Source organism: Sinohyriopsis cumingii, unplaced genomic scaffold (genome assembly GCF_028554795.1).
Source record: "Sinohyriopsis cumingii isolate HCF-2022 unplaced genomic scaffold, ASM2855479v2 utg000379l, whole genome shotgun sequence".
Taxonomy (NCBI): domain Eukaryota; kingdom Metazoa; phylum Mollusca; class Bivalvia; order Unionida; family Unionidae; genus Sinohyriopsis; species Sinohyriopsis cumingii.
In genome coordinates this window covers 2,405,544-2,426,227 of record NW_028315894.1, presented here as the reverse complement: position 1 = coordinate 2,426,227, position 20,684 = coordinate 2,405,544, and the positions used below count along the sequence as shown (strand labels likewise).

At 38.5% G+C, this 20,684-nt stretch overlaps 1 protein-coding gene across 13 annotated transcripts in view; it reads left to right on the top strand.

Moving 5' to 3' along the window:
* Nucleotides 1-20,684, top strand: part of LOC149774226 (uncharacterized) — a 91,976-nt gene that overhangs the window by 26,902 nt on the left and 44,390 nt on the right. The window contains exon 1 of one of the 13 annotated variants that reach the window (XM_089945662.1): nt 17,066-17,375. The exons of 11 other annotated variants lie outside the window; for them this stretch is intronic. The gene's annotated coding sequence lies outside the window, so the exon portion shown is untranslated. Of the gene's footprint in view, nt 1-17,065; nt 17,376-20,684 lie in introns of those variants that run through there. One more of the 13 variants, XM_089945668.1, reaches the window with a different exon arrangement.

The following is a 20,684-nucleotide window of genomic DNA, read 5'->3' as shown; positions in this document are numbered from 1 at the left end:
TCATTCCGATGTCAATGACATCGGAACACACTATACAAGGCCGTTATTTGGACAGTAAGACATAGCACCTCAACAAAATCAAAATGTGATATGTCTTACATGTAGGACTACAGATTCCATGTGTGTGGTTCTATTTGCAATTTTCGTATTGCGCACATTAATATTCTGCAAGTCTTCAAATCACTACACGTACTATTAAATATCCCTTTAATCTGAAACCGAAACGGACGAAATCTCAGAAGAAAAAAAAAAAAAATATAAATATATATATATATATATATATATATATATATATATATATATATATATATATATATATATACAGAGAGAAAGAGAGAGATATCTGTCTAAAAAGATTCAACTTCCTCTAAGGTTTCATGGACGGAAAGCAAGAAACTTATCAGCCTGTTAAGATAAATAAATAAATAAATAATGGTAATCATTATACTTGTGTAAATACATGTATATTACATGTTTAGTGTGTTTTGTATTTAGTATTTTAATGTTCCTATTATTATTATGCAATAACGAAAACAACTGAATGAAATCTCTTATGTAGAGGACATAAAGAAAGGCATAAAGAGATTTATGCATATTCGTCAGAAACAAGGAAATGTGACACATGATAAAAGGGCTTAGCGGATATATGCTCATGGCTTTCGAAAATGTCTTTTGTTTTTGAAATATATACAAATTTAAAGAATAGTAAAAGCTTTGATAAAGTCTTTTACTCAGTTTGGCCTTCCCAAATCTGTCCAGTCTGATCAAGGCTCAAACTTTATGTTCGGAATTTTCCATCAAGCTATATATGAATTAGGCATCTAACAATTCAAATCTTCTGCCTATCACCCTGAGAGCCAAGGGGCATTAGAAAAATTCCATCAGACTTTGAAAAATATGATTCGATCATATTGTTTTGATACGGGTAAACATTGGGATGAAGGCATTCACTTACTATTGTTTGCTGTTAGGGAATCAGTTCAAGAATGTCTAGGCTTTAGTCCCTTTGAATTGGCTTTTGGACACACTGCGCGTGGACCGTTGAAGTTATTGAAAGAGGAAATTATTTCTAATGAAGATATTGAAATTAATCTTCTTGATTATGTTTCCAATTTTAAGTACAAGTTGTCAAAAGCTTGTGAGATCGCAAGGGCAAATTTTCACTCTACTCAATCAGAAATGAAGCCAAGATATGATACAAACTTGAAGGAAAGTAGTTTTCAGCCTGGCGATAGAGTCATGGCTCTCTTGCCTATACCACAAAATCCTCTTCAGGCCAAGCATTATGGTCCCTACACAGTTGACAGGAAAATTAATGACTTAAATTACATCATAAATACTCACGGGAAGCGTAAACAAAAACAACTCTGTCACATAAATATGCTACAAAAGTATATTGAAAGAGATAGCCAGGTTAAACATACAATTAATTTAGTTTTATCTGTCCCACTCAGCGAAGATTTTAGTGAATTAATATCATCGGATTTCACTGATATTGGAGATATTGGAAGTGAAACTCTTTGGAATAAAGAAATTATGAAAGATCTAGACCAGAAACTTTCAAATTTGCAAGTGCAATAAAGAAATGAACTCAAACAGTTATTATTTGAATATGAGCACTTATTTCCAGATATTCCTACAAGAATGAATACAATTTTCCATGACGTTGAAATTGTAAATTCCAAACATATGAAACAACATCCATACAGGATAAACCCTCTCAAACAGTAATACTTGAAAAAGGAAATTCAGTATTTTTGCTGAAGAATGATCTTTTAGTAAAAGTGACTTGAGTTCACCATGCATAATTGTTCCAAAACCAGATAGAACTTTCCGTATATGCACTGATTATAGGAAGGTGAACATTGTGACAAAACAGATTCATTTCCATTACCAAGAATCGATGACTGTATTGATAAAATCGGGAATGCCAAGTATGTCACCAAATTTGACCTTCTGAAAGGATTTTGGCAAATTCCACTAACGGAAAGAGCAAACGAAATTTCGGCATTCGTGACTCCAGATGGACTTTGCCAAAATAAAGTTATGCCTTTTGGGATGAAAGGGTCGCCAAATACATTTCATTTCACCTCTGGTCTAGAAAATTGTGATGATTACATCGATGATGTCATCATCTACAACGACACCTGGAAAGACCATTTAGCAACAATTCGGAAATTCTTTGACAGACTCACAGATGCAAGCATGACAATTAGTTTATCTAAAAGTGAGTATTACCGTGCTAGTGTAACTTTTCTAGGACATATTGTGGGACATGGACAAGTTAAGCCAATAGATGCTAAGATCAAGGCTATCTCAGAATTCCCTGTGTTTGTAAATAAAAAGCAACTGATGCGATTTTTAGGTATGGCTGGATACTATCGGAAATTTTGTTCCAATTTGTCTATAATTACTGAACCCCTGCCAAATATATTCAGTAAGAAAAACAGGTTCCTTTGGACTGAAAAATGCCAGGAGGCTTTTGACAAGTTAAAGTCATACTTAAAAGCACGTCAGTTCTTACTGCTCCACATTTAAGCAATCATTTAAATTGTCTGGTGATGCAAGTGATGTTGGGGTTGGAGCAGTTTTGATTCAAGAAGATGAAAATGGTATTGATCATCCAGTGTGCTATTTTTCTAAGAAGTTAAATAAGCACGAAGGAAAGTATTCAACAATCGAGAATGAATGTTTGGCTTTGATATTGACGCTACAACATTTTGAAGTTTACCTTAGTTCAGCTGCTTCTTCGATTATTGCGTTTAGTGACAACAACCCCTTTACTTTCATCGGCAAGATGAAAAATAAAAATCGAAAATTACTAAGGTTGAGTTTGTTGTTACAGAAATATAATCTTGACATCAGGCACATCAAGGGAAAAGATAATTTAATGGCGGATGCCCTTTTCTGTGTGTAGAAATGTATTATTTCATGTACACCATGTATAATTCATAGTTCTTCTTATGTTTTTCTTTAACCTCGTGTGTAATTAATCTAAGGTAAAAGAAAGCTTTGTCATATAAATATTTATTTTTTAAGGGGAAGGTGTTACGTTTATCTGATTTAATTCATATGTATTTTAATTTAATTCTTTGTAAGTTTTAAATTTTTATTCTATTATATGCTATTATAATGTAAATTTATTCACTGGAGATGATATTTTTCTAGACAATCGGTTGATCTGAATCATTCTTTTTGTAAATACCAGTTGTTGTCCTGGATCCTAGCCTTGATTCAAAATTGTTAACAGCCTCGTATATAAGTTCTATTTATATTTTAAAATGATTGGCTATTGTCAAGGTCATGATGGGAATACCTGATTTAAGGTGTTAAAAACTTTCTTTTTTTATTTCTTAGAGTAAGATGATTGATTTTCGTCAGGGCCATTTTAGGTATACGTGATATAAACACGATCACGTGACTCCCCTTCTGATTTCGCAACTTGGGGGAATTTCGAAACTGCGTCTTAGTGTGATGTGATGTGATTTGGATTTTTAACGTAGCTTTAACAATTGTCCAGTCATATCGCTACGGTGTCTGCAATGTGGCAGTTTATAGTGATGTCAAGCAGTGGGGCATCATGCCGCAGACATGTAGCATGATGTCCCACCCCGTTACATTATCCTGACACCAGGCCGACCAGTCCTAACACTAACCTCTTAATGCTGAACGCCTTGCGAGGCAGCTGTTAGTACCATTCGTGTAAGTCTCTGGTATGACCCAGCTGGAGATCGAACCCACGACCTTTCGCATCCGAGGCGGACGCAGTTAACTGCGTCTTAGAATACGATACAACCTTTGTTTTAGAGAGAGAGATCGCAGTTTTGGGCTTTTTACTCTGATGTAAAGTTAATTCGGTGTAGCAAGATTTTGAGTTATAATTTTCTTCAGATCAGTTGGATTTCTAAAGGATTAATTATTTTTTCTCTGGAAATATTTTGAGGAGTGCTCACACAGAAATTTTGGAAACACACTGCTTACAAATTTAATTTGGATTTCCAGCACCGGAGTGTTATTTACAAGGAACTGTAAACGACAACACAGTACATACTACACAATACGTCATCGTCATCCATCTTGCATTTTCCATCAGGACTCGAACTTGAAATTATTAGAACATTTTATTATTATGACTTTTGTAATTTAATTCGTGGATAAATTCTTGGATTATTTATGGATTTGATTCTTAAACCAAGGGAAATAAATTATTTGTTAAATTTTACATAGCTTGTTGTTTTCACTTTTTCTCTGTTACTGTTTATTAGAGTCTAAACACGTAACACTGTCTCTTCTCCTCCTGCATGAAAGAGCTTTACTGGTATGTTGTCAACGTCTGCTGACGTTCCTTTCTTTGGTGACCTAACTGCAATTTCTACTTCTTCAGAAATAATGGGGTTATCATCAACTTCTTCTGCCAAAGGCAATTTAGTATTGCTCGATCTCCTTGGGTCTTATGACTTTACAATTCTGAGCAGTATTCTGTCCATCGCTTGAGTATCTCTTGATCTTCTGTGAGGCAGTTCCTGATTTGTCTTGGATGGTGGTCACAGTTTTCCCTTGTTTATGGGTTGCGAGATCCTTCACCAGTTGATATGCCATTTTGATACATTTTCTACTCAGACTGTCTTCTATTTTGCAGCAATTTTTTCAATCCAGGATTCCTTTGCCTTTTTCATGCTTTTCCTGATCATGTTGTTTATCTCTCTATTTTCTAGCTCCTTCATGATCTCTTTTTCCCTTTTTCAGTTCTCTTATTTTGTCGCATAATTCAAGGACATCTGTTATGACCCAAGGTTTCTTTGTTCGATGGTATTTGGCAATGAGTTCGCTAGCTGTGGTTGTCACAGCTGTGCTGAATGTGGTTGTTAAGGACTCGAGGTCAGTATCTTGGCTGTCCAGGGTTATCAAAGGAGCAAATTTACCACCTATCATTGCTTGGAAGGCTTCTGCGACTTTTGGTTCTTTCACTCTTTTGGGATCATTTTCAGGTGGAGGCAAAACTTTGTCGTTAATAAATCATGGTCACTTCCAATATCGGCTCCTGGAAAACATCGTGTTCTGGCGATATTCAGTCCTGTGCAGAATCGTTTTTTTCACCAAGATGTAGTCAATCCGATTGTGGTGTTGTCCATCTGAACTGTGGGAGGTCCATCTTCTAGACGCTTTGTGAGGGCCGAATGTGTTGGCTAGCACAAGATTGTTGTAGGCAGCAAACTCCAAGAGCCTGAGTCCTCTTTCATTTGTTTCTGCATTGCACAAGGGCCCTCATGCGCTTTGCCAGTTTGTCTGTTAATCAACTCCAACCTTTGTATTCCAGTCTCCTTGTACAAACAGAATGTCCTTCATGGGTGAGTTGTCAATGACATCTTGGATTTGGTTGTAAAATTTATCCAGTTTATTGTCATCATAGTTAGATGTGGGTGCATAGGCCTGTATGATTGTGATGTTGAAGGGAGTTGCCCTCAGGCTGAGACTGGGCAGCAACTCATAATCCCATAATGCTGTTCACAATGCCCTTGTGGACGCGAAATCCAATGACATGATTGTGTTTGTCTCCTCTTCTGCTGAAGTAGAGCTTATGTCATTCATCAGTTGTTATTTATCCAAAGTTTTTCCAGCGCATTTTGCAGAGACCAATAATGTTTTAGCTGTACCTCTCCAACTCATCTGTAAGTTTTTTCAACTTTCCTACTGCCCTCACTGTTTTAATGTTCCATGTATCAATGATGATATTGTTTCTCCCACGGATCTTGGTGGTAGGGGCACCAGTAGCATATTTGTCACCTTCGTCCTGGTGTGCACCGGAAGGTGCGGTCATTGTTGACCCGGGATGCGACCGATCCGGTATTGAAGGATTGTTAGTTGTCTTCATGTGGTGTGTCTAGAGCAAGATACAGTCTGGCTGAGCCCATCCTTCATCAGACTGGATGACCACATCCGAAATCCACTGATATAGCGTGGTACGCCCTGGCCCTGAGCACATGGTCTTTGAGCTCATCTTGGAACAATAACGCCCTGGCCATTGACTTCATCGAGGAAGACTTCCGCCCAGTGATGCTGTGTTATCAGCACACTATTTTACCCATTGTTGGGAGACTCGAGGAGGCGGGAGCATATGATTCCATCCTGTACGGATCCAATGGACATGTACCACTGTCCAACTACAAGGATATAAAGTTGAACCTGTACCACTGCTAAACTACAAGGGTATAAATGTTGCCACTTTCATTTTTATCATTTGAAGGTCGAAGGTGGACATTACTATATTAGTTTAGAGCTGCAACTTGCAAACTTTAAATAAAGTAATTTACATAAAACTTGATATAGATGTACAATCAAGTGTATCAAGGGATGGTCATATCAGCAAGTTGATAGTCAGTACCATGTGCTAAGTGTAACTCGCTTGGTAGGACTGTAATGTTAAAGTCAATGAAGTTAGTTCAATTAAATTTGTGTTTAAGTCTCAACTTCTGAACGTATCATTATTTTGTTACGGTATTTTCATCAAGGTTTAGATCAACATTATATATCTATGTCTAACCTCTAGCTCACAAATTCTCAAGGATAGGAAGATAACAAAATGTGTATTCATGTATCCTGACCTAAGGTCATGTCCCTTAACACTTTTATGATCCAGTTTGAAAGATCAGTAGTATTATTCGTAGTTGAGTTGTAGTTCAGAAGCTGTTTAGGCAATGAAAACAAATAAAATAAAACATGTTTGACGATGTCTCTTCTACCACTGACTATTAGATCCTAATTATGGTAGGGTCTCTCCTATTACTAGTATATATCAACGACCTGCGATCAAGCGTTTCCTTCACAGTAAGACTCTTCGCCGATGATTGTCTACTATATAGAGTGATTAACTCCCAGCAAGATACACTGTTACTACAAGAAGCCCTCACCAAGTTAGAGGAGTGGGAGAGAAAATGGTTAATGAATTTCAACCTATCCAAGTACAAACACATACAAATAAACAACAAAGGAAAGATCATTAACGCCTCCTATTCTATCCAAGAGCAAATCTTGAATGAGACCAACAGAGAGCCAAGTACCTTGATGTCATCTTGCACAGCAAACTATCTTGGAACTCCTACATAGACTCCATAACCCAAACAGCCAATCAGACGACATCATTCCTGCAACGAAACATGTCATCCTGCCTAAAATACATCAATGCTTGCTGATACAAGACGCTCGTACGCCCTTATCTCAAATATGCTTCTACAGTTTGGGACCACACTCCAAAACCAATGTAGCCAAACTAGAAAGAGTCCAAAAGCGGGCAGCAAGATTTTGTCATAGCGACTATTGACGAACTAGTAGCGTCACAACCATGCTGAACGACAATCAGTGGGAAGACTTGAGAAGCCGACGTCAATAAAACAAGGTCATCATGATGTACCAGATCAGTAACCAAATGATTGAAATACCAACAACAGAGTACTTGATCCCTGTAAAAGCATCAACAAGAGGCCATGCAAATATATATAGGGTCCATACTGTTCTGTGGATGCATATAAGAACTCTTTCTTTCCCACAGGCATCGATCTTTAGAACTGCTTGCCAGTGAGAATCATTACAGCGCCTTCCATAAATTTGATACTTTTAAGGTCCACATCGGCGCTCCATGTTCCATGTTAGCATGTACATCGTGTGTTATTTCATCCTGTTTTTAACTGGTACAAATAGCCTTTCTTCATGCATGTACATATTTCACCACAGTCTGACTAAGTCTGTATATAGTCCAAGCACTTAATTGGAAGATGAAGATGAAGGTAACAGTCATCTTGTGATCTCTTGGCCAAAATATTAAAAGCAGTAATATATTCGACAATGTAAATTTTACATCTGACTTTTTGGAACTTTCATAATATTAGCCACGAGTGTATGGTCACATGCCAAAACATGTATATTCTTGCCAGGTCTTGAACTTAAGACCCCATATTTAAAGAAATGAAACTGAATACGCTCATATCCATGACAATCTGACATCGTTTCTTATACAACCTTCATTGTTCTATCTTAAATGTTGATGTATTCAATGTTTTAAATACAGGCTGTAGCTATGAAGGTGAAGAAAGTTTATATGCTGGTACAGTGATGTATTGCATACCATGTATTTAGTTTCTCAAGTTCAAGTCATGCAAGAACACTTCTGGTGTTGTGTTAGAGTAAAAGTATGATATGAATATTGATGAATTTTATGATCTTATGTTAACACATTGTCTGTCCTTCTACCATTTTCTTGTCACGCCCATAACAATATGATAACTGAATACATTTGCACAAATTCTGCCCTATCTCGACTGGATTGTATGTCAGATACCATATACAGTCCTCATGCAACTTTTGTAAGTTCACAGAAAGGCAAGGGAAAATTATGGAAATCTGCATATGTTTCTGGAGGATAGCTTGGAAACTACAGAAGTTGATGAAATTTGTATCCACCTCCACATTTTCAGGGTTAAAGTTAGACATGAATTTAAGGGAGAAGTGACATCTCCTTTTGGACAGAACAGGCAGAAGTGAGAATTCAACAGGAAGAAGTGGGAGCAGAGCAAGGCACAACACATACCTGTGAATGTGCAAGAGTTTGTTTGTCAGCACAGTTGATATCGACACTAGGTACTTATTGGCTTGATTCCTACATTTCACCATGAACCTGGGTAAGGTGAAATGGCATCTCAGAGAGTACGGTCCCTCAATGTACCTCTAAAAAGTTACAGGGTGAAGTTGGTTTTCGCTTTTCTAACAGAAGAAGGCGAAGTTTACATTTTTATGTGACTAAGTCGCCCACTTCACCTGGTAATATGACCCCTGATTTTATCTTGCAGCTGGCAGCTTTGCAGGTCAAAGGTCAAGGTCATTGGTGGGGCAGTGGCAAGATATTGGCATATAATGTGCTGTGTGGTAATAGTTTTACTTAAAGCCTTAAGGTTGTGTCGTATCGCATTTTTTGGTGCCATCTTGAAGATCAAAGTTGTAGATATTTAGAGGGTTTTCCTGGATGTTTTTCTTTCTGTCGATCTATGTGTTGCTAATATGAAATAGTGGATGCTTTGAGTCACTGTAACCTAACAACCTTTGTTATGGAATTTTCATCAATATATATACTTTTTCCACAACTGTGATAGAGATTATTTCAAGCTATCTAAATGCTGAAAATATTTAGCTTTTTGTGTAAAATATTTCGCCACACTAATGAAAATTAAATGGTCATTCCTTCAGTTTAATGCAACCTGGTAAAAGGCTTTGAACTGGCAGATTAGTTTATATCACTGCCGTTTCAATCTAGCCACCCATAGCAGTAGACACGTTGGATTGAAGAAAAGTCGAATATCTCAAGAAACATATTGGATGCTAGCTCTTGTGAACTTCATCAAACTGTTTATTAATCAATATTATGACAAAGGACAAAGCCTGCATTTGCATTTTATCGTGGCATGTCAGAAATGATTTCAGACATGACAAATTCATGTGTGAATTTGGTGCAGGGGTGAGTAACCTTTCTGGCTATGAGATTCCATAATAGGTTCTCATATTACATCTTTGTCATAATAAGAAACATCAATTTTAATAAACCAATCTTGAAAGATCCATGAACAGTTATCAAACAAAGAGCTTACAAATTCATGGAGAATGGGTTGGACATAATGGTTCAGTCAAATATATCCAGTGTAGTTTATATTCAAGTGTTGTACTTATGCTATATAGTTCAGCAATCCCGTAAAATGATCGTACATATATTTATGTTACATTGCTTCTTTCGACTGGTATGCTAGTTCTGTATGCCAAAGGTTCTATTTCCTCAAGGCAATTTATGAACAGAACCTTTGATAGAATATGAGTTGTTGAAATAATGGGCCCCCATCCAAGCATACTTTAGATGTGATGGATGGGAAGCATTAGAGTAAGCCGGAGGCTGAGCATGTATAAATTAGCATTTTCACGTAGGCGCTTGCTTGAGAGGCGCCTTTTAAAGAGAAACAAAATCACGTGACATAGTCATAAATAACAAGCAGTTTTTCCCTCCAGGTCATATATTTTCACTTGCGCTAGAAGAGAGGTAGTAAGTATATATGCACTGACATGAAAAACAGCCGCGTGGTCTACATTTTATCGAGTGTATTTGAAAATTAAAGTTAATTAAACAGCCGACCTAGCAAGCGTCTAGGTGAAAATGACAACTTATACATGTGAAGCCAAAGGCTTACAAAAAATAATGGATCATTCTTTCCTATTGGTATACCAATTGCTCTAGCCAAAACCAGAGTTTGAGTAACTTTAGAAACTGAGGCCAAAAGGTACATGCCTTGTCTTCTATAAATTTCAACAACAGGAAAATTATTTTTTGCTAGTACACTTAAGACAACATTTTCCTACAAATAACGAACTCCAGAATGGAACATTATTTTCGTTGACAACTAGCATAGTCTGTCAGATTCCTTCAGAATTTGAAATCCCATAATATCTTCTTTGCATTCAAGCAGCATTGTAAATGCATTTCATAGTTATTTCATAGTATACAGCTATTGAAATACCAACAATTGTCTAGACAGCAGAGCTAGTACACCAATAGCAGTGGATGCCTTATCAGAGCTATCCAGAAATATTGATCTTTGGACCACACTGTTGTAGCCTATTTTCATGAATGTTTGTATTAGGCAAGTTGATGCAGCATCAAAGTTGTGATTAAAAACTGTCCTTGCACCCTCGACGATAACCTTGCTTAATAATGAGTGAGTGGTTGTCATTTACTGAAAACTTCCTTTGTCTTTACAGCCCACACCCCTCTTTTTTAATGTAAATAATTCCTGGTGTAAGGGAGACAGCTATTTATTGCAGCTCTTGCAAGTATTTGCAACAGGTGACAGGGGATAGTTTTGCAAATTGGCCCCAGTAAAATATCTTAACTTAAGGCTATGGTGTGACTTTTTCAGCTAGTATTGTTTACTAATTAAATAAATGGATATATTTGTGAACTAGGTATTTCGGGCTTGTGTTATTCTTGAAACTAAGGTCACAGAGCAGTATGTAGATAGTGAAATACCAATAGTCGGCTAATGAAGAAGAGCTAGCCTCCCATATAATAAACACATGGGTTCGGGGCAAGTAGAATATCCCCAAAACGGCTTGGTTGACAACTATTTTCTGTTGCATCACCCTGTTTAGTACACACTGTTTTGCAGAATTATCATGCAGGAAAAGGGCATGTGTTTGCAGTGAGTGTGAGCATCATATGGTGTAGAAAATTACCTTCGGACGTGAAAATGCATGTATAAATTTGGGATTGGGGTGCATACATTTCTGTTATAGGTTCGGTTAAGATGACGTCACTCACTTAGCGACCTACTTTCCGCCATATTGCGAGGTGAAAACAATCTCTTGGTAACAGTACAGTAGTGTTATATCCGTTCAATATTGCAAACCGTTTTATCTTAATTTGTTTATTATTTCATTTTCAATTATGAACTACAGAAAAGTATTCTCTGAAAGTAGGATCTATACTCCAACGCTGCATTATCGCGGGCTCTATATTATCGAGGTAAACAAAATGTTGAAATTAATTTTGTCTAGCGGTTGTTTACAGATGTAAAGCTGTAGCCAGTAAGGATGCAAATATCTGATAGCCAAATTTACTCAAAAATGTCAATTTTTTATAAGCTCACATTGAAAAAGAAAGAACATAACTTTTTGGTAAAGTGCATCATATACAAAACTTCAGTCGAACTTTGATTATGAAATATATTCAGTGTATCGTCTGAAGCTTGATGATTATAGATTTTATACTGATTGTGACATACGTCCACACAAAGTTAAGGTTGCAGTTTCATTCCCTGGTAGCCAATGTAGACCAAAATTGAAAAACAATGTTGCTTATGATCCTACTTATCACGTTCATAAATAAGAATACAGTAACAGTTGAACTTTCTTGAAATTAGTAATAACGTTAGTCGGGGTATTTTCGAATGAATATTAAATGGAATGCAGTAATAAGACTTATCTGTTTAAGTTTTTCCTGCCAAATGGAATTAACGTTAGCAAATAGCCTCAACTGCTATTTTGTAGCATCCATTTTGAACATAAATGTATCACATAATCATGCTGAGTCATGCCAAAATAGAAACTCAACACGGGGTAAAATTGGACAACTCCGGATATTCTCTAACATTTATTTGTAATTTTTTTAAAATGTTTAAACCCTAACATATGTAATTTAATCAAGTACAATAAATAAATTAAACAAGACAATGAATATATTCAAAATTATGCTGATCTCAACACTGCCAGAAAGGTGAGTACTATTTTGTTTTCCAATAACTCAAGTGCAATAAAAGAAATTACATCATTTATGCTTCAAGATAATCTTTTTTATTACATTACTAGTCCATGAGGTATCAAGCAAGGGATTGTTATAAACATTTCATTATGTCATAATAATGTGTATCACACTGTTATGTTAACAGTCATGATGACATGTCATGAGACAGCTAAAGCTTTTTAAAATGAATCATCTAAATAATAATAATAATAATAATAACAGTGGTCTAAGGTTGACATTGCCCGGGGTGGGAGTGGGAGACAAGCGCCCCAATCCTCCAAAATGCCCCATACGGCCTGCGTCTCTTACTGCTTCTGTCAACTAAAATCCAGCTCCTGGCCTTCGCGAGTGGCTTAGATTTGAAGCCCGGCAGACCATGTTTTCTACTAACAGGAGAAGGGGTGAAGGCGGCCCACTGGCGCCTTAAAACCAGTTGCTTCGGGTAGATGGGACTCGTAAACCTTGGATGGTAGCTCATCTAGGAGAAGGAAAACTCCGATTCCAAACCTCTGCTGCCTTGTGGCTATACCCACTCATGGGAAAGGCTAAGGGAGTAAACCCCGACAGAAAATCCGGAGATGGAGTCCCTAAGGCGGTATGACATTGACTTCAACGTCATTCCGGCAACTCCTGCGACGCCGTTGGTGCCAAGCTGTATCGGCATTCGTCGTTCCCTTGGGCACACCAGCTGCGTGGAGAGGGGGGATCTGCTGCATGGGCAACAGCTGATTCTCCATACCACCCTGCCCAGGCTTCATAGCTCCACTGGAGAGGACACTCCAGCGTCGTCGTACGGCGTCGGCACAACACGAGAAGTAGCAGTTTACCGGTTCTAAGTCAAAGCTCGATTGGCGTAAAGCTTGGCGCCAGGGGTTACTTCTGACGGTGGGAGAGATCATCAGGTCTCACTGGACAGCTACCGCCCGCCTCAAGCTGGGCAGCCCCCAGTCAGTAAGGTGCTGCCCGCCATGGCCTGCCTGCTTCACTGGGTGCGTGGAGCTTAGAGAACCATCTCGACAAGTGGGCCACAAAACTCTGCACCAGGAAAGACTAAAAGAAGAAATAAAAAGACTCCAACTCTTCGTTTTGCAACCTGGAACATCAGGACCATGTGTCCTGGATTGACCACTGACCTACAGCAGATCGACGATGCACGGAAGACTGCCGTCATTGACAGAGAACTCTCCCGACTGAACATCGACATTGCCTGCCTCCAGGAGACCCGACTGGCTGACAGCGGCACCATCAGGGAAGCCAATTACACATTCTTTTGGCAGGGGAAGCCCTTGGATGAACCTAGGCAGCATGGTGTAGGCTTTGCCGTCAAGAACACGCTAATCGCCTTCATTGAACCTCCATCATCAGGTACTGAGAGAATCCTTGCCCTCCGGCTGTCAACATCCTTAGGCCCGGTCAACATCTTCAGTGTGTACGCCCCAACCCTCTACTCCACCTACGATGAGAAAGACAAGTTTTATGAGGCTCTGGATCAGGCAATATCCAGTATCCCCAACAATGAAAGCCTTTACTTACTAGGAGACTTCAATGCTAGAGTGGGAGCTGACCATGAGGCCTGGTCCACCTGTCTCGGCTTTTATGGAAGGGGCAAGATCAACGAGAATGGTCAGCGACTGCTGGAGATGTGCTGCTCCCACAGCCTATGTGTGACAAACACTTTCTTCAAATGCAAGGAGATCCACCAGGTGTCGTGGAGACACCCACGTTCACGCCACTGGCACCAGCTAGACCTCGTCATCACCAGGCGTGCAGAACTGGCCAGTGTCCTCCTTACCCGCAGCTACCACAGTGCCGATTGTGACACGGACCATTCCCTCGTGGCCCGCAAGGTGCGAATATTACCCAAGAAGCTGCACCATGCCAAGAAGAAGGGTCACCCACGTATCAACACCTACTGTGCAAGCAACCCAGAGAAAACACAGCAGTTCATCAGCAAACTGAAGGAAGCCCTCACCAAAGTGACACCTGATGACACCATTGATTCCAAGTGGTCCCATATCCGTGACTCTGTGTACAAATCAGCCATCACAGCTTACGGGAAGAGGGAGCGAAAGAATGTCGACTGGTATGAGGCAAACTGGGAGGAGATGGAGCCCGTGACTGAGGCAAAGAGGAAAGCCCTTCTGGCATACAAGGCTGCACCTAGCCCCAGAACACTACAAGCCCTCAGGATTGCAATGAATAACGCCCAGAAGACCGCCCGCCGCTGTGCCAACACCTACTGGTTGAACCTTTGCAACAGTATACAGACAGCTGCTGACACCGGGGATACAAGAGGAATGTATGAGGGTATCAAAAAAGCGACAGGCCCCCCAGCTACAAGACCGCCCCCCTCAAGTCCAAGACGGGCGAAGTCATCACAGACCAGGGGAAACAACTGCAGCGATGGGTTGAGCACTATCTTGAGCTATATGCAACCCAAAACAATGTCACTGGAACTGCCCTGGACGCCATTCCAGACCTGCCTGTCATGGAGGAGCTAGACACACAGCCCACCCTGGAAGAGCTCGGAAAAGCCATCGATTGCCTTGCCTGTGGGAAGGCTCCTGGAAACGACGGCATTCCGCCTGAAGTCCTCAAGAGCGGAAAACCAGCACTGCTCCAGCCCCTACACACACTCCTCTGCCTTTGCTGGGAACAGGGATACATCCCACAGGACATGCGTGATGCCAACATCGTCACTTTGTACAAAAACAAAGGAGACCGTAGCGACTGCAACAACTCTCGGGGCATCTCCCTCCTCAGCATCGTCGGAAAGGCCTTCGCCCGTGTTGCCTTGGCACGCTTGCAGATCCTAGCCTCCCGCGTCTACCCAGAATCCCAGTGTGGATTTCGAGCCGGCAGGTCAACTGTAGACATGATCTTCTCACTACGTCAGCTGCAGGAGAAGTGTCACGAGCAGCGGATGCCCCTCTACATTGCCTTCATAGACCTGACGAAGGCGTTTGACATGGTTAGTCGGAGTGGACTCTTCAGACTCCTGCAGAAGATCGGCTGCCCCCCACGTCTGCTTGCTGTCATTATGTCGTTCCATGAGAACATGCACAGCACAGTGTGCTTCAATGGCGCAACATCTGAAGCATTCCCAGTCGTTAGCGGAGTCAAACAAGGCTGTGTCCTTGCACCGACGCTTTTTGCCATCTTCTTCTCCATTCTTCTCCAGTACGCATTCAAGGACTGCAGCGAGGGAGTGTACATCCATACCAGGGCTGACGGCAAGCTGTTCAACATCGCCCGTCTCCGTGCTAAGACTAAAGTCACAGAGGTACTCATCCGTGAATTGCTCTTTGCCGACGATGCAGCCTTGACATCACACACGGAAGATGGACTTCAGCAGCTGGTATGCTGCCTCTCCCATGCATGTAAGGAATTTGGACTGACCATCAGTTTGAAGAAAACAAATGTCATGGCACTGGACATAGACTCCCCTCCCTCTGTCTCCATCGATGGGTACAATTTGGAAGTTGTCGAGAACTTCACATACCTCGGGTCTAACATCTCCAGCTCACTCTCCATTGATTCTGAGGTGGGCGGCAGGATTGCCAAGGCAGCAGCAGTGATGGCCAGACTTAACCAGAGGGTCTGGAACAACCCCAACCTCACAGAGAAGACCAAACTGCGTGTCTACCAAGCGTGCGTGCTCAGCTCACTTCTCTACAGCAGCGAAACATGGACCACCTATGCAAGACACGAGAGGAAACTCAACAGCTTCCACCTGAGATGTCTGCGGCGCATTCTGCACATCCAGTGGCAGGACAAAGTACCCAACACAGAGGTTCTAGAACGCGCCAACATGAACAGCATGTTCTCCATACTCAGCGAGAGGCGCCTTCGCTGGCTCGGCCATGTCAAGAGAATGGACCCAGGTCGCATTCCCAAGGACCTGTTATATGGGGAGTTAGCAGAAGGTGCACGACCAACTGGACGACCACATCTGCGCTACAAAGATGTTTGCAAGAAGGATATGAAGACAGCAAACATCAATGTCAACGACTGGGAGAGCTGTGCAAACAACCGTTCCAGCTGGCGTCTAGCTGTCAGGCAGGGAGTTCAAAACGCAGAGGAAAAGAGAAGAATAAAGCAAGCTGAAAAGAGAGCTAAAAAGAAGGATAAGCAAAAGCGTACTTTGGAGCTATGCCATCGTCTCTCGTAGACGGACGGATGCCAAGAATAATAACAATAATAATAATAACAAACAAGTTGGGGAAAAGATTTTATTTTATTGTCAGTGGTGAGAGTTAATGGAGAGTATTGACATATTTGATTGTTAAATAATTAGCTAATTAATCACAAATGTTTTCAATGCAGTTTTTCTGGGAATGCCAACTAAATCATCTACAATATCAGTTGAAGTGGTTTTTATCTTCTTTACAAGCTTAATTTATTTGAAATATTTAACAACTGGTTGTTCTTCATAACCTGCTACATGTATTTCAAATGTCTGATAATACCCCCTTCAAGTGTACCCCTATATATTTATCAACCAATTGAACGAAGTTCAATGCAGGCATCAAAGTAAACATTCAGTCAGTCAGGACAAGAATTGGTCTATACCATGTCGTATTCATAAGATGTATCAGGCTGTCACGTTGCCTGCCCGCGATTATGTAAGTCAAGACCATAGGAATTGGTTAGAAGCCATGTATATATGTTATACCCCGCGGCTATAGTGGTCCTGTACGTAATTGTTACGAGGACCCAGCTTGTTGGGTGTCAAAAATCACGTGGACTTTGAAAGCTTTGTTCAAGAACAAAGGACCCTCATTGGCGTCATAAATCTCACCATTTTGACAGACGGCCGGAGCATTGTCTGCTAAGTTGAATAGAACAGGGTAGAATCGATATCCAATCCTAATGGAGAGAGGGTGTGGTCACCATTTCGACCCATATTTAACGGAGTACTTTAGACTAGAAACCCCAGTCTTTGTGAAACATCGTGCTGAGAAGTTGTAGCAATAACTCTAGGAAGCCACTCTTGAATTAGCGGGAAAACTTAGGAAATTCTAAGGAAAGACGAAGCTTTGTAAAGGTCAGTGAGTTATTTGCTTGATTGTTGCAGAATATCATTGCATTGTAATTGTAATTATGTGCAGTAGGTATACTTCATTACAAGAATCATTAGTACATAGAATTACCTTTGTAGTTTTAATTTACATGCGCATTTGAGAAATGAGCTATGATTATGTAAAGAATTATTTAGATTGCTAGCTCATAGTTAGAATTAATATTGTAATTCGCAATTTGGTTAATTCGTAGTAAACTAGTGCACTTATTCATGCGATGTTCTAGATTTTGCAACTGTTGAATTGTAACTTTGGAAAATGGGGACAGTGTGTAAAATTAGTTAGTATGGATATTTTGAATATTTGTGTACACTTGTGGGAATGTAATGTACAGAGATGCGTCTGATTGCTGTGAGATAATAAGTATAATGAGATTAAGAATATATATATATATATATATATATATATATATATATATATATATATATATATATATATATATATATATATATATATATATATATATATATATATATATATATATATATATATATATATATATATATGGATGTGACACAATTTATTGATGTCTGTATGATAAGTAGTTGATACCATGCTTTTATTACGACGTTGTTTAACATACAAGAGCGTATAGGTGCACGAATGCGTGACCGAAAAATGTAATAGCCTTTATCTGATGATTGATGGTTTAGTGTGAGACGAGATGGCTAAGGAAATATGCTAACGACCTTGTGTTTTCACAGGAAGCTTCTAGGGAACAGACTTCCGGTGTAATTTAGTCCAGAGTCTCTAGGAATCTACAACTATCTCACAGATACATCTGCAAATTTTTTTAAAAAAATATTGTGTTGAAGTAATTTTCCACATTTTAATTAACCGATTTTCTCTAAATAATTCAAATAGATCAGATTTTTAAAAACATTCAGTTGTTATTACTTATGATCCGGAACATATAAACCATTAAAAATGCAATAATAATAGTAGTAATAATAATAACTTTATTTGTAATATAGCCCATCGGCCTAAATTACATGCATATATTATAAACATGGTACAACTACAAAACATAACGATTCTAGGATTAACACATTGATTCTCTCACTTTTAAAGGATTGCTGGATAAATAGCAAACTTATGGAGGATATTAATATTATTAGTGATTCTCAGTATAAAGTTATAAAGAACTTGATGTTACATGTATTTGCATTACAATGAATGCATGAATGTACATAGGCCTTTCTAAAATTATCATACATGGGTTTTTGACAGCAGAGTGAAACTCATCTTCTATATCTGCACAAGAAGGGCACAATCGTTCAATATAGTGGGTATTTGCAATTATGGGAAAGTTTCCATTTTTGAAGATTTTAAATAATCTTTATAGTTTTGACAACTCAGGCTGTTTCTGATTTTTTTTATAAAATCGTAATATATTTATTGAATATAGCCCTCCATTTAGTTCCTGTTGAAAAATATCTTTACAGTTTTATTTAAATATAATGAAAAAGATTTTAAAAAAAAGATAACAGATGTTCTCATCAATCATCCTTTGATTAACACAAACTTATCCCATTCCTTATGAAAACAGTTGATTCGCAACTTTATTCACCCAGCAGTCACAGTGTTCGTCCCATGTCAAATGTACATTATAGCCTTATTTTGAGAATCTATCATCAGTCATCTTTAATAATTTGAACCAGTAATATATATATATATATATATATATATATATATATATATATATATATATATATATATATATATATATACATGTACTTATAGGAAAACTGCTTGGTTTGTGTTTTCTAATACCAATAATACATTTGCAAAATGACATATGTACAACTTTAATGTCAACTGCTTGTGTATAAACCCAAGACTTCCGACCCATAAATAAAAATAGGTGCTATTTTAATATCAAATATTTGGAATAGTTTTTGTAGCTAACAATTAAGTATAGTCTTCAGACTATAAAGTGACTCTGTCGCTTGTGATGTTAGTGTTTTCCGACATGTACCATGAATTTTTGAAAGAGAATACACAGCCAATATAATAGCAATAATAACAATACTGGATGGTTACAGAGTTTTAATTGCAATATTATTATTAAGCATGTTACAATTATGTTTAAAGTTCTGCAAATCTTTGGCATATTTTAATTAATTGTAAAACAATTCCCACACGCTATAGAGGTCATCTAGAATAATGTTAGCTGTTTTCACCTTGGTGGTTGTAACTATGCACTGAAAATGCCCGGATGTGAAAAAGTGCCCATATTTCCGACCAACCTATGAAGTGCCCCATTGACTTCTCTGGACAAGTGGATAATGTTTTTGAGCTTTGTTTTAATATAGCTATCCAAAAATATGGACCTTTTTTACCTCACTTGTGTATTTTATAGTTTTATGATTGTTTTAGTAGGCAGGCGATTGCGCCATTAGATTTGGGCATAAAAACTGTCCATTGCACCCTCAGCACAAAGCATCATATTTATGCCTAAGTTGCTAGTTATCAGAACACATGAGGGTTTTAATGCACTGTATTGCTTTCTATGTAGGCCTTAAGCTCTACACTCTTTTTTTAATAAAAATGATCTATATGTAATTAAAAAATACAAAAACTTGATATGACATCGCACATTATCCGGAGTAATTTCACTCCACATGAATAGATTGAACTTTAGACAAATTATAAATAAAAGCATGGTTATGAATGGTGAATGGTACCAATGGAGTGATCTTACATATAGTGAGGGATATATCATCTTTCGGGTCTTGTTTTTTGTGTGGAAAAGAATCAGATTTAGCATGCTGATTTACTGTCAACCTTCATAATACCACTGAAAAGTTGATATCAGAGATTCATATATTACACATAAGCTCCAGTAAAAAAATGGATCAATGTTACACATATATCCATTGAATATTCAAGGCAAAATGTGTGAAATAAATGGAGAATGTGTTGAACATTAATAATGAAGTCAAATGGAAAATATTAAACTGTTGGCTTTATGCATATGCATGCTCACTAATAGTTGATGGTTTGGCTTATGCTTATTTTTTCCTTGTACATTTCTTATTATGCTTTATATACCAAGATCATTTGCAACAAACATTAGAGGCATGTAATACTACAGTAGTTATTTAACTGTATATGGAAACCAATTATCATTTAGGAAGTAGAGCTAAAGCCACTTGTAGCAGTCAACGTGCTGAGTTTAAGGCAAGTATAATACCTAAAGAAGAGCAACTATTTTAAACCTAATCAAGCTATTTTTCAAAATTATTACATTGAGTAATATTTTGCCTTTGCAT